This window comes from Pinus tabuliformis, chromosome 9, assembly GCF_031772625.1.
Source record: "Pinus tabuliformis cultivar Carrire ecotype Pingquan chromosome 9, CPIR1, whole genome shotgun sequence".
Lineage (NCBI taxonomy): Eukaryota > Viridiplantae > Streptophyta > Pinopsida > Pinales > Pinaceae > Pinus > Pinus tabuliformis.
The window spans coordinates 1,333,785,780-1,333,800,769 of NC_142307.1; the positions used below are offsets into that span (position 1 = coordinate 1,333,785,780).

General features: G+C 39.7%; 1 pseudogene across 1 annotated transcript in view; it reads left to right on the plus strand.

The window, feature by feature from the left end:
• Positions 1-14,990, plus strand: part of LOC149153440 (beta-ketoacyl-[acyl-carrier-protein] synthase III B, chloroplastic-like) — a 69,220-nt pseudogene that overhangs the window by 33,619 nt on the left and 20,611 nt on the right. Inside the window, exons 5-6 of the transcript XR_016263354.1 lie at positions 1,395-1,497; positions 1,590-1,708. The product of XR_016263354.1 is annotated as a beta-ketoacyl-[acyl-carrier-protein] synthase III B, chloroplastic-like (transcript). The remainder of the gene's footprint in view (positions 1-1,394; positions 1,498-1,589; positions 1,709-14,990) is intronic.

Sequence of the window (14,990 nt, forward strand, 5' to 3'; positions counted from 1 at the left end):
ACAGCAGCTCAAAATGAAATCCAAAAATCATTTAGGAAATAACATATAAGACGTATAGAAAAAGAAGCTTGTAATTGTTTTTTCATTCCCCAGGGAGACTTTTGCTCTAGTATTTTGTTGTTCCTTTCATACAATTGAAACCCTTATAGCTGAGAGTTGCCACTTGCCACCATATCCAAAGGGGTTTTCAATACCTTTGCACATCAAATGGGGCATATCTAGATCACCATATAAACAATTCGATACAATTTATAGAATTTTATATATGGTGATGTAGACATGCCTTATTTGATCTGCAAAGGTATTGAAAAACTCTTTGGATATTGCATAAAGACAAAAAGTTGCAAATGCCGGAAGCAGTTGATACTAGATAGAAGTTAGAACACATCCAAACTAGAACCAAACCATAACCAAGACCAGAAAGTGAGCATATTCTTCATATGATTAATTAGACTAACTGGCACAACATCGGAAATATTCCAGTTAAGCAGATTCTACTGCAAATTTGTAATCATTCAGCAGAATCTGACGGTCCTCTAACCCACATGTCCCATGATCAGTAAACCACATGCCAGTCAATAGTTAGGTTTAATGTTGGGAATTTTCAACAAATGAGCTTCCTTCAATGTTGTGGGCCTTGTGGCTGAGGTTACATTTGCCTTCCTATGCAAGTTTGTGACCAGTTTCAAATGTCTCTTCACAGACCTAATCAAAGAACTTCACTGTAAGAGTTTCTCATTGGGATAAATTTTGCAATCATTGGCATGATTTGGTGTCTTGAAAACTTGTTCTTGTGTGCATGTGTGTATTACGTTTTTACAATTTGCCACTTTTCTATTAGCAGTATTATCTTCTAACATGTGTAATGAAATGATTGCACAAAGTATTCCATCTATATCAATAATTATGTTGGTATATGAACATCTTTCTGCAACCACATTCCTGTTGGGGTTGAAACTTTGAATGAAATTGCACGAGGTAGCCACCACGAAGTGGCTTGCCTCGTGATATCCAAATGAAAAATAACTGCTATTAATGATTGTGCATGTGTTGATTTATTGGAAATATGTAATTATGCCATTTTTTAAATGGGACCCAAACAAGTGTCTATAGTCAGTGATCCATAAAATATTTCTTTTTCAACTCTCAAAAGTTCCAATTTTTTTGGATCTCATGCTATTGTTAGGATTAAGTTTTTGCATGCTGACAACCTATGTTTTTAGGACAGGATTTTTTTCCCCTTAACCATATTCAATTGGTATTTTTTGTGTCAATTTATATAATTTTAACAATTACAGTTTACTACATGTAGATTTTAGATATTATTCCTTAAAATTGTGCATTAATTATTCATGCTCATGATTCTGTATTAGAAAATGCAATTTTGATATCAGGTGCAGAGGGAGGTGGGTTGTATAAAAGCCTTGGCTTTCGACATTACAGCTGCTTGTAGTGGCTTTGTATTGGGTCTTGTAACAGCAACACGTTTCATAAAAGGTGAGCTGTTGTGTCTGTTCTGATTCCTGATAAATCCAAATCTTTTTGTTTAATTCATTTGCTTATGGTTAGTATTCTTGGAACAATGACAGGTGGCGGATTTGAAAATGTTTTGGTTATTGGAGCTGATGCCCTTTCTAGATATGTTGATTGGACAGACCGGGGCTCCTGCATTCTTTTTGGGGATGGAGCTGGTGCTGTGCTGTTACAGGTAGATATCCTTTTTCAGCCTTGCAAATTAGGTTACGTTTACAAAAGTCTCACTGCTTTGACTACAGGAGCTCCTATATTTATTTATCTCTTTCCGTTGTTAAACATGATTTTATACCTTTCTATTTATATGTAAACCAAAAACTTTTTAAGTATTTGACATATCCATTTAAATGTTGGTATCTTTACCTTGCTGTCCTAGTTGCTATAACCTTACACACTGGATTACATAATAAGATGCTATATTGATTAGCTCATTGTGGTTGTCACAATAGCTGTTAGGGCTGAAACATCAACCATTCTGAAATAATGGCTACTTGCATAGCCTGCACAACTTGGAGCAATGATGTTGGGCACAGTTTTTCACTGCTCTTTTCATGGTGCAAAGCATATAGGCTGTCTCATTGTTATTGCTGGTAACCAGGTTACTCTCTCAAGTTGATGAACGTTTCTGGAATTTGACCATGAAACTTTATGGTGAAGAGGCCCCCAAGTCCCCATAGTCGTCCACCTTTCTGAAGCTAATAAGCCTAGCTAGATGTAACTTTGATGTAGTTTTTATTAGTAGTGCAAGCAAAGAAGAACAATGTCAAAATTGGATGAAAATGAAACCTTTTCCATCTAGAAATCTGCCACTCTAGGATCACCCAGCAACTAGAAGACACTATAATATGTCTGCAAGCTAATAGTTCTGCCCAGTTGTTTGAACCTCTACCTAGACCCATCTTAACATGGAAAGAATGCTGCTGAGACAAGTGCAGAATGAAACTGCCCTCGCCCTCCCACACACACACACAAAGCATCTCATCACCCTGAGATGCCCCATCAAAATAACCCCAAGGAATTATAACATCAGGTACTCCTCCCCCTAGCAGGTACTCTTGACTGAGGATAATGTGGGAGGATTGTGAGACCTTCAGATTCTATCTTTTCTAGATAGGATGATTGGTTTTGGAAAATCTCTGTTTCTTGCCAACCAGATGCCCCAACTTAAAATGAGTGGCAAAACTTTCAAAGAATTTGTAGCTCTATTCTGTACCTAAGATTTCCATATCTCCTTAAAATATAAACCCTACCACCCACAATCCAGACCTAAAAGAGCACAAGAAGCCGACCAAACTCGTTTTGTAAAGGGGCAATTAAGAAACAAATGTTCTATAGACTTCTTGCTGCCCTTGCAAAGGGCACAACAACTAGGGCCAATCTTATGTCTTTTCTGCATTGCATCCCAAGTCAAATTTGTTTTTCTCTATAATACACCACAGAAGAAGATGAGGCTTTCATGGACATCTCGACTTCGAAAGCACTTTCCGCCACCAAACAACCTCTAGATTTTGAGCTACCACATTCAGATGTATCATGTATGTAACCCAACTTGGGAGTATAAATACCAGGAGAGTGAGCCCAAACCAGTGCATTGTCTGTCAGACATTCTAATATGAGCTGTAGTCAAAGCATCCAAATAGCTACTCCATTCTTCTCGATATTCCTCCTGTAGAATTAAATCTTCAGCTGTAAATCAACCGTGTCGCCAAAGGGTGGTTTGTAGAGGATTATGTATATGAGCATTCTGGAAATGCATCTCCGAGAAGATCAATGAGAGCTTGTGACAGTCTATGCCTGTCCCCACTACCAGGCCAAGGATCTAACCGCAATCTTACCTTACTTCCATTCCCAATCTTCCATGCCTGTCCTGATGCTATCAACTCATAAGAATTTAATACAACCCTCCATACAATAAGAATGTTCTTGGTGTGGTTTTTCCTGAAGCTGAACCCAGTCCTCTATAGAATAAGGAGCTATATATTTCTGGTACACAACCATAATCCAAAGACTATGGGTGGATAATAATTGCCAACCTGGTGTGGTTTTTCCTGAAGCCGAACCCATTCCTCTATAGAATAAGGAGCTATATATTTCTGGTACACAACCATAGTCCAAAGACTATGGGTCTGTAATAATTGCCAACCACATTTTGCTGCAAGAGCTTTTGAAAACAAAAATGTATTTTTGAGCCCCCAACCACCCAACAACTTTTGGAACGGCAAGATGATTCCACTTGACCCAAGGAACGATAGAGTTGTCATGAGTGCCTTCCCACAAGAACTTGAAGCAACTCCTTCATGCTTTTTCCAAAACACTCTTTGGGATCCAAGCCAGCGACATCCAATAGACAGGAATAACTTCAAGAACTGATTTTACCAATACTAATATTCCTGCTCTAGATAACCACTTGAAACTCCAACAAGTGAGTCTTTTGTTTGGTTATTAATCAAAACCAGTTTTCTTTTTTGTAGCAGTTTGGCTTTGAATAGAAGCTCTAATACTTAAACCATCCTCTAAGTTGTTTATCTCAAAAGGAAGAATTGTTCTGATATGAAGGAGTCAGAAGCTTCAATATTATGAAAAGATATGGTAGACTTTCTAGCATTGATAACCATGCCTGTAACTTTCCCAAATAGATCCAATATCTCACAAAGTTTATGGAAATCACTTGTCGAGCCATTACAAAAGATAAGAATACCATCAACAAATAGCAAATGTGTAATTACTAGAGCATGAGCAAGAACCACACCTTGAAACTCACCTCTCCTTTTTGCCTCCTCCAACATATGACTAAGACCTTTAGCCACAAGCAAAAAAATGGAGGGAGACAAAGGGCAAAAGGGCACCCTTGTCCCAACCCTCTCTAAGCATGGAAAAATGGTGAAGCAGAGCCAATTATCAAAACTGCAAAAGACACGGACTTTAGGCAACTCTTGATCCAGTTAACAAAAGGAACCTCAAAACTCACATGTGTCAGCAATAGTCTTATGAACAACCAGTTGAATCGATCATATGCCTTTGAGTGATCGAGCTTAATAATGACACCTTTAAATCTGCCTTTGAGAGATAGAGCTTAATAATGACACCTTTTAATCTCTGGGTTTGTATAATATGCATTCCTTCTTGAGCGACTCCAATAGCTTCATGAATCTGTCTCTCCTCAAGAAAACTGATTTGTTGCTTTGAAATGGTCTTTGAAAAATTGAAAGTACAAGCTTGATCATTATAGTAATCACCTTTGAAATAACCATATATACACAATTACTTAAAGAGATGGGACAAAAATCTTCAAAGGAGGCAAGATAGTCCACTTTTGGGATGAGAGCTATGAAGGTGAAACTGAAAGCTATCAGAATCCTTCCCTCCCTCCGAGACTCATTAACAACTCTTAACATGTCTGTTATCACAATAAACTTCATTTTTTAAAAGGTTTTGCTGTTAAGGTAAGTCCTCTCTGCGGATAGAGACGATCCCTCTAGCCCAATGAGTGGGTTTAGCAACTGAAGTGACAATCAACTAGATATCTTCCTAAATTACAATTGAAAAGAACAACGAAGAAGATGGCCTACCTTGTTCTGATGCTATTTCGATCTCCTTTGTTGAAGACCTTGAACCGCTTGTATCACGGGCTTGTTCCTGCTTCTCTCAGTGTTTATGCCCTTGCATAAGTGATCAAGAGACAACAAGGCATGCCAAAACAAATCGAAAATCCAATAGCAACCTACTTAACCAAGGAATGTCAAGCTAAATGATACATGAACATATGCATTTTGGGAAGATAAACCAACAGTTGTGTATTATTAGAAAATAAAGGGAAGCTTACAACCAAAGCCTTGATGTTGATAAGCTCTCCTTTAGTGGTAATCCAAGTCCAAGTCAATAAATCTCCAAGCACTCCTTCTCCAAGTCAAATGAATAGCCTCTAGGCACAATCTTAGCATAAGGGTGCAAATAGACATAGACCAACCAACCTCTAACCATTTGGGAATGGGAGAAGATGAATATATAGGCAAAGAAAGGGAGTTAGGATCTCTCCAAAGATAGGAGTAGGTCCTCATCTCAAGGAGGTAGGTCATAGGGATAAGACCAAGAGGCCAAGTTGGGAGAATTCGAGCTCATCTATGCCAAACAACCTCCAGCTTGCCGCTCTAGAAGCTTCTAGATCACAAAGCTTCTCATCCTTTTGGGAAAATTGCCTTTTTGGGATCATTGCGGGTATATAAGGGAACAGAGTGATGCCATCGTGAGTCAAGCGTGATGCAACAAGTGACCATCGCGGTTTTTAACCTCATAAGAGCGATGAGTCTCAAAATTAGGGTTTTAGAGCTATTTCTTCAGGGGAAAGCTCAAGGCATTTTCCAATCAATGTTCTAGGGAGGATATGAGCTGCATATCTGAATAAGTACACTGCATGATGGTCATGTTTCGTGCACTTCGGGGTTTGTCACGGGGAAGTGTAGGAGGTGTGACAAAATACTGTGTAACAGATGCCCCCTAAGGCATGAGGCAGAACAGGGAGTGATGGCTGAGATGCTTTACGAGCTTTTGCAAGGACAAGGACACACACTGTTAGGAGACCTGCAAATCAAAGATGCATATACATATCTGAGATCAAAACATGAATCTACGGCATGGGCGCAACCATCCGGATGATGAGGACTATATGATAAGATCCATGGTATGGGCGCAACCATTCAGACAACGAGGATCATTTGTAAATCTGAGATCCAAGGCATGTTCACAGCCATCCAATATAGAAGGATCACCATAAATGTAAAGTCCCACGGTATAGTCACAGCCATGCGTATAGCAGAAACATGTGTACAATCAAGAATAACATATAACTCCAGGCAGCCTGAGTCATATCAGACAAGACTCAGGGTCTTGTGCTCCATCTTGACTCGATCAAAGTATGAATTCAAACATGCGAATGAACGTGTCGAAGTCGAACATGCTAGAAAACCACTTGATTACCGACCAATGATGTAGACCGTTAACAGGCACCACAGGAACCACCCATAATGATAATGGCTCTCAAGGTACGACAATACAATCCGTGAATGTGATAACGAAGTTGAAGTCGAACACTTGTGGAATCATCCGATCGAAGGCCAATGATGAAAACCTGTTGTCGGATGCAAAGAACTTGCCATTAAGGCATGCAAGCTCTAAGGTACTGAAAGGGAGTTTCTAAATCATCTTCCTGGATAATGAGCTGAAGTCAACAGGAAGTGACCCGTCGAAGGAGGGTCATAATGATTCCCTCATCATTGACACGAAACAAGGAATAAAATGGAATGAAATGAGTAGAATCCAAGACTGTAGCAAAAGATCAGACAATGTATAGGTAGTAAACTGCAAATAAGAATTCTCTTGAACATATTGGCCACACGACTCCAGAGTGTGGCAGCATTAGACTCAACATAGGACCAAGGGTCATAACGACGAAGTGGAATAGTCAGATGAGAGGTAAAATGGATAATCCAAACCCAAAAGGACAAGCGACTGAATGAGGATATCCCAAACCCGACACGAGAAACATATGAGTGTCTTGTTCAAGAGCGACATGCTACCAATACAAAGGATGTTTCATCTTCAGTTTTCCTTGCTATTTCTAGTGAGTACCTCTTTATTTTTACACAAGCTTGAAGAGGATACCATATGCTTGTCGTATGGATTCATTCTTCGAATGAATCCATCCTAGTAAGTTTTACGAGCCCTAGGAAGGAGAAACTTAGTCTCACTATGGTGACAAGTCTTTCGTCGTAAAATTTTAATGAGTCCGACGTAAGAAAAACTCAACGTCTTTTTCATGTTTAGAGAGTTTAAAAAAGAAACAAAAAAGAAAACTCCATCATGTTCGTTTTCATAATTTGTCTCTCGAATCCGGAAAGGTAGAAAACAATATTCGAGAGAATCTCCTAGCCATGTTCGACTAAGGTGTTCCTTTTTTGTACAATAGTTTATCTTAGTCCGGAAAAAGGGTTAAACTTATACTGAGTAGATGTCAATTCATTTACTTTAACGAGTTCAAAATGACAAGTACTCGACAATCTTTTCATATTTTTGGAGCCTGAAAAGAGCTGAAAGGGGACTCCACCTGGAGGAATGAGTGGTATAAACGGATAGTAGCTGGTTCCGGTAATGATGGAACTGCTCAAAACATGTAATGGTAAAGAGGCTGGCTAATAAGACCACTCATCGCAGATATTCCCCAGGCCAAGGTAAAACAACCAAGTGAAAGTGAATGATCGGCCAAAGAGTTGGTGACGATGGAATGAACAAACCAAGGCTCATTTGGCAAAAATTGACTGATAAAAATGGCAATCATGAGATGTAAAGTGGGAATGGTTTCATTTTTACACAAGCTTGAAATGGAAACAAACTATGCTTGGATTTGGTTTCATTTTTACACAAGCTTGAAACAGAAACAAACTATGCTTGAAAATGGTTTCATTTTTACACAAGCTTGAAACAAAGTTAAACTATGCTTGAGATGAGTTTGCATGCCCCCATCGTAATGACTCAATCCGAGGTACATGCCTCGCAAGCTTCATTTCATTCACCTAAGTGGATAGAATGAAGGTTCACTTACGAGATCAAGTGAAAGAATCGATTGGGATTTTACGAGATCTAATCAAAGACTCGAATTGGAAGGGGATTTGTTTCATTTTTTAACGAGCTTGACACAGGAAAAGAACCATGCTCATAAGACCTTGTTCATTTTTTAACGAGGTTGACATAGTAAAAGAACCATCCTCATATTCCTTGTTTCATTTTTTAAGGAGCTTGACACAAAACAAGGAACTTTGCTCCATATCCCTTGTTTCATTTTTTAAAGAGCTTGACACAAGACAAGGAACTATGCTCCATATCCCTTGTTTAATTTTTAAGGAGCTTGACACAAGACAAGGAACTCTGCTCCACGGTCCTTGTTTCATTTTTTAACGAGCTTGACACAAGACAAGGAACTCTGCTCCATATACCTATTTCATTTTTTAACAAGGATGACATAGTAAAAGAACTATCCTCGTACCTCTTGTTTTATTTTTTAGGGAGTTTGACACAAGACAAGGAACTCTGCTCCATATCCTTTGGTGATCATAGACCAAAAGAGGCCATGGCTTCCAAGAGGTTCTCATTAGATGGGAGAACAACACTCTGGAAGGGATACATGTCCAGGGATCCAAAGGAAAAATCGGGCTCCAATGCCCCCAGTACATGATGTACTACATCATTGACGAGATCATCTGTAGATGTGGGCATGGAACAGGTGGCCACATAATTAACTTGTGGTAGGGATGATACCGTTTGTATATGAGAACCATTTAGGGATGATGGTTGAGTGGGAGTTGATTCAAGACCAATGAATGTAAGCTGATCAATGATCACAATGCTTCCTTTATATGGGAAACACATCACTTGAAAGAGGGGAGAGACAAGAGCTCCCATGACGTAAACATAGTCGCGACCAAGGAGTATATTAAAATCTAAAGGGCCTTAGACAACCATCACATCTATATAGACAGTCTTTCCTCCCAAAGTAATAGGTAACTTAGGAAGGATCCCTAATGGTTGACTGGTTCCTCTGTTAAAAGCTAACAGATTCTGGGTGATGGGGACAAGATGAGGAGAACCTAAAGCTTGCCAAGCAGTTGAGGACAGAATGCTAACAGATGCGCCCTCGTCTATGACTATGCTAGGTACGACCATATGGTAAGCCTGTACTGTAATCTGGAAAGGCACATAAGACGGAAGACGATATCCTGCCAGTCGACTCCAATCAAAAGAAGTGACCAAACTACTTGGAGGGGGTGTCGTAGGAACAAGATAGCTACCCTTTTTTTCTATGGGGACAGGAGAACGACTCTCATGCACCTCAGGTATGGGAGGATTTATCTCCAGTGCATTCGAAACTGAAGAAACCAGAAGAACCTGAGCAGTATGAGGTTCACTCTCTACTGGAAAGGTACGATTAACTGAAGACTGAAGGCGGAACCAAGTCTACTGTTTTCTCAACCAATGGTTGGTCGAGAATGAACTCACGAGATTCACTTTCAGATAGAGTGGGGTTGACCAAAGATGACTTTTGATCAATCACTAGATCAACTAGTGGAGTAGGGGAAAGCTTTCGATACCTAGTCGGAAGACGAGGTTGAGAAGCTGTAAGGTTTTCCAACTCTTTGGAGGCTTCATCCATAAGAGGACAAAGGTGAATGGGATTATTAGCTTCACACAACTTACAGGGAAATTTGACTTTTCCCTTTTTCCCATGAGCTTTACTGTCCCTAGTTGAGGGTTTGTCACCAACATGATTGCCAGAGGCTAATGAGAAAGGTCTATGTGAACCTATGGACCACACTTCTAAGACATTGGGAATACTAGGACAATTCCGAAGAATGTGGTTACCCTTACATAACATGCAAGGGAATTTTACTTTCTCTGGTTGGAAGATTTTTCTACATCAGTTGCATCCGTAGCAATGACTGCTTGGTTGCCCCCTTGGTTATTTTGCTTCTTCTTATTCGTGTTCTTCTTCTTCTTCTTAGCTTCCTGGTTATTAGAATCCAGGGTTTCACCAGGTAAAGAGGAAGAACGAGGTGAAGAAATAGTCGAAGAAGGCGAGGGGTCAACTTTAGGATCAACATGAGGTTGATATTGTTTAGGTGGAGGAGAAATTGGTTGAAAAGCCGTTTGGACATTCAGAATCACCGAGGTTGAAAATAACCAAACTGGCAGACCAATGGTCAATCTAGGAAGGGACAACATTGCCATATAAGGAGCACCAGTATTTCCAAAAGATGGAAAAAGACTAGGATTCCTGTCAGAGGGGTTTTCTTGACTGTTTGACACAGGAACTGTTGCCATTGGTATCAACTTAAGATCTACTAAGGAGTATTTCCATAGGAAGGATATTGTTCCACGGTCAGTTAATTTTAGAATTTGAAACAAAAACATTTCCTTTTCATGTTTTAAGAGGCGAGAGAAGGATGAAAAGGTGAGTCTAGTCACTTTCGTTTGTTTGGGGAGCTTGAAAGGACAAGTTCTTGATGATATTTTCAAATTTAAGGAGTCAAAAAAGATCGAAATGACCACTCGGGTAATTCCAGGCAAAACGGAGTACCAAGTAATTGTGAACTACAATATACACCTTAGCAAATAAATTTACAAGGGCTTGGCTTACGTGTAGGCAATCTCCCTAAATTCTATGTTCGACGTATCACGTTTACAGGGCGGCAGACTCGACTTCCTATGGATAAAGATTTGCAACCTATGAGGGTCTTCCTTTACATACTCGACGGTACGGGGAGCACAAGTCCATGCTAGCGCTTGTTTAATGCAAGAGTATTGCGAACGACAACTGCTGAGTTTTATAGACGTCGAAACACGTCTCTAGCCTAGACCACCAAGTATGAGCGTTAATGTTTCAAATTCTCCTTAGATTAATTGATAGATTTTAACGTTTATCTTCAATTATGTTTTAGTTTTAAGGCTCAAAATGATGTGACTTGAACGCCTATGATGCAACTATATGAGAAAAAAAAAACTTTCGTTTCAATGAAAGCTAGACTAATCAAGGGAAGAAATTTCAATCAATAATGCATCATGCAAAAATGCCTTCCACTAACTTTCATTTTTGTCTTCCAAATGCAATGCCAAAAGTAAAAAAGATTTTCACTTTTCACTATCCTAAATGCAAACCTCTTGAAAGCAAAATGATTTTGACTTTACTAAGACGCATTTATATGAATTATGTTTTTCTTTCCATTTTGAATGATTTGATGCACCTAATGCAATTTTTAGCTTTCAATCACTGAAAAATGTAATCTATTTTCAATGATGAATCTCAAAAAATAATTTTTCAATGCAACTAATCTAATGCATTTTCACGAAAAGTAAATTTCGAAATACAAGCTAAAACAAATGCAAAACGATGTTTTCAATGATTTCCACAGAAAACAACATTCAATCAATCAACAAAGCAAACATCTCAATGTCAACAACAAGCAGCAAGTGATGACCAATTGACTAGAAACCCTAGAACTCAATTAGATTTCACTTCAAAGCCAATGAGACAAATTTTGCAAATTAATCAAGACAATCAATCAAAAACACCATAGACACTCTGGAAAATCACTGATAGAGGACACAAAGACTGAAAACAAGAAGAAAAACCCTATTTTCTCTTATACTTTGGGATCATTGCGCCTATCATAGGCAAAACAACGATAATCGCCACTGTAAGAGGTAAACCTGCAATGGGCGAGAAAAATGAAGAAAAAATAAGAAATCTTCAAGACCAGACAAAATCCAATGTTCTCAAGCAATCACCAGCAAGTGAAAATAGTTACAAACAAGCAAATAAACTAGAAAACGGACGGTTGGTCAAACTCGTCACAAAAACAAGGTGAAGGATTGAATAGAAAGGATCATAGGCTCCCCAGCGGAGTCGCCATTTTTTCAAAAGTAAATCCTCTCTGCGAACAAAGACGATCCCTCTAGCCTAATGAGCGGGTCTGGCAACTAAAGTGACAATCAACTAGACATCTTCCTAGATTACAATTAAAAAGAAGAACGAAGGAGATGGCCTACCTCGTTTTGATGCTATTTCGATCTCCTTTGTTGAAGACCTTGAACCGCTTGTATCACGGGCTTGTTCTTGCTTCTCTCAGTGTTTATGCACCTGCACAAGTGATCAAGACATAACAAGGCATGCCAAAACAAATAGCAAATCCAATAGCAACCTACTTAACTGATCAAGGAATGTCAAGCTAAATGATACATGAACATATACATTTTGGGAAAATGAACCAATAGTTGTGTATTATTAGAAAATAAAGGGAAGCTTACAAACAAAGCCTTGATGTTGATAGGCTCTCCTTGAGTGGTAATCCAAGTCCAAGCCAAGAACTCTCCAAGAACTCCTCCAAGTCAAATGAATTGCCTCTAGGCACAATCTTAGCATAAGGGTGCCAATAGACATAGAGCAACCAACTTCTAACCATTTGGGAATGGGAGAAGATGAATATATAAGCAAGGAAAAGGAGTTAGGATTTCTCCAAAGATAGGAGTAGGTCCTCATCTCAAGGAGGTAGGTCAGAGGGATATGACCAAGAGGCCAAGTTGGGAGAATTCGATCTCATCTATGCCAAACAACCTCCAGCTCGCTGCTTTGGAAGCTTCTAGATCACGAAGCTTCTCATCCTCTTTGGGAAAATTGCCTTTTTGGGGATCATCGCGGGTATACAAGGGAATAGAGCGATGCCATCGCGGGTCAAGCGTGATGCAACGAGTGACCATTGCGATTTTTAACCTCATAAGAGCGATGAGTCTCGAAATTAGGTTTTTAAAGTTATTTCTTAAGGGGAAATCTCAAGGCATTTTCCAATCAATGTTCTAGGGAGGATATGAGCTGCATATCTGAATAAGTACACTGCATGATGGTCATGTTTTGGGCACTTCAGGGTATGTCACGGGGAAGTGCAAGAGCTGTGACAAAACACTGTGTAACAGTTTTTTTTAGAAAAGGCTAACAGTTTTAATGTCAACGCTTTTGATGTAATAAACAGGGAAATTACTAATAGCAGGGCTATCAGCGTTATAGTGATCCGATCTAGTCTGCTGAAGAAATTCGTTGACAATGGGCTCATCAGCGATTTCATTTCGACTGATAGGCCAATTTTCAGCGCCAAAACCAAAGTTTAAATTTAAAAGGTTGTGATTATGTTGACTACGTTAACGTCAGCGATATCATTAAAACGTGTCTCTATCCGGTTCGAAGGAGTAAAAATGTACTGGTTAATATGTTTTCTAGGTTACTACGAGTGAATGTTATTATAATGATTTTACCATATAATACGAACTCCATTCGTAATCATCACCTCAAGCTTTGTAATCATTCACTTGCACAATTGTAATATTCCATTCCACATGTCAAGATATTTTACCATGTCCCGTCAGTAAATTTTGTTTTTTTCAGTTCGGAGTTAATCACACTTGGCATTGAACTTGTTTTACTCACAGGGATTCAGGATTGAATCCCGGGAAGACCACACATCGCGATGGAAAAGGAGGTAAAGCAAATCGTTCTGAGCCCAAAGCACCAGATTTGTTGGACATATACCCCGATATCCGTTTCAGCAAGCCGGTTGGAGTGAGTTTTTCCACCGCTGTATCGACTACCACAATGCAGTGGCTCGGTCTTTTGCTCAGGTGTTTGATGGAAATCGTGTGCAGGTTGGAGGTCTGTCTTTTTCAGTTATAGAGCAGTCTATTGCTGAGGCCACGACCTTACCAATAGATGGAGAAAGGATTTTGCACAACATGTGTTGGCAGGGATCATATCTCTTTCTTTTTCAAAGAGGAGTTCAAGGGTCAGAACTGGAGGGTCGGAATTCAGAAGGAATGGTTACAGGACAAATGGCACGTCCCTCTTCACCTCTGTCAGCAATACTTCACCTGTGAAGGGAGATTCAATCAGGTAAGCCTCTACGGCTTCTACTTCCTTGCACATCTAGCTGGCCAAATTAGAATTAATCCCTGTTTTTATCCACTAGAAAGTATTAGGCATATGGTAGCTAGGTTCAGGTTCCGAACAAACCCCTCCTCCCATTTCATATATCACAAAGCCGTGTTCAAACTCCTAATTGAAAAACTAGCTAGCCAAGGCAAAAAGGACTTGGAGCCACTTTCTTTTTTGGGTGGATTTTCAAGCTCAACCCCTTAAAAAGGCGAAGAGGAGGACCAAAGACTGCTAAAAAGGGGAAAACAACCAAATGACAAGCCCCTATTGAGCCAACTCCCAGCCAAAAAAAAACATGGAGGTTCCGTCTACATCCTCTAGCCTAAAATCCCCAAAGTCTACCAGAGAAAAACTGCCAGGCTCAGTAGACTAGACCCTACATCCCTTGTAAACCTACCTGCTGATATCGGCCCTCCCCAGGTTGTGAGTCCACCTATTGAAGCCTCCCCTGCAGACACAACTAAACCAAAAGTTATTAAAGGCAAAGAAGCAGAGATTGAGACCCAAGAGGAGGAAACGTTGTTTGAAGTTTTTAAAGGTGGCAAAAGACCCCATACAAGGCCAACAAACAAATTAAGATACAAAATTAAACTCAGAAATAACCCAAAGTTGGCCAAAGAGGTGATTGATGTTGACAATATGCCACTGAAGGACCTTATCATCAACAGGAAGAAGGCTACAGGTTCTAAGAAGAGCAGAGACACAGAAATTGTGAAGAAGTCTCCTATGGAGACAAGGCAAAGCAAAAACAAAGATTGGGTGACCCAAGACAACTTGTCGAAGCCACAAGAAAAGAACAACACCACGAAGTCGAAGAAGGACACAGGAAAGTGGTGTGAGTTCCACAAGAGGCCCACTCACAACACAAGTGAGTGTCGGACCAAGCAGTCGCTGGTGGCTGAGTTGAAGGCTTCAGAATCAGATGCATGTTTCG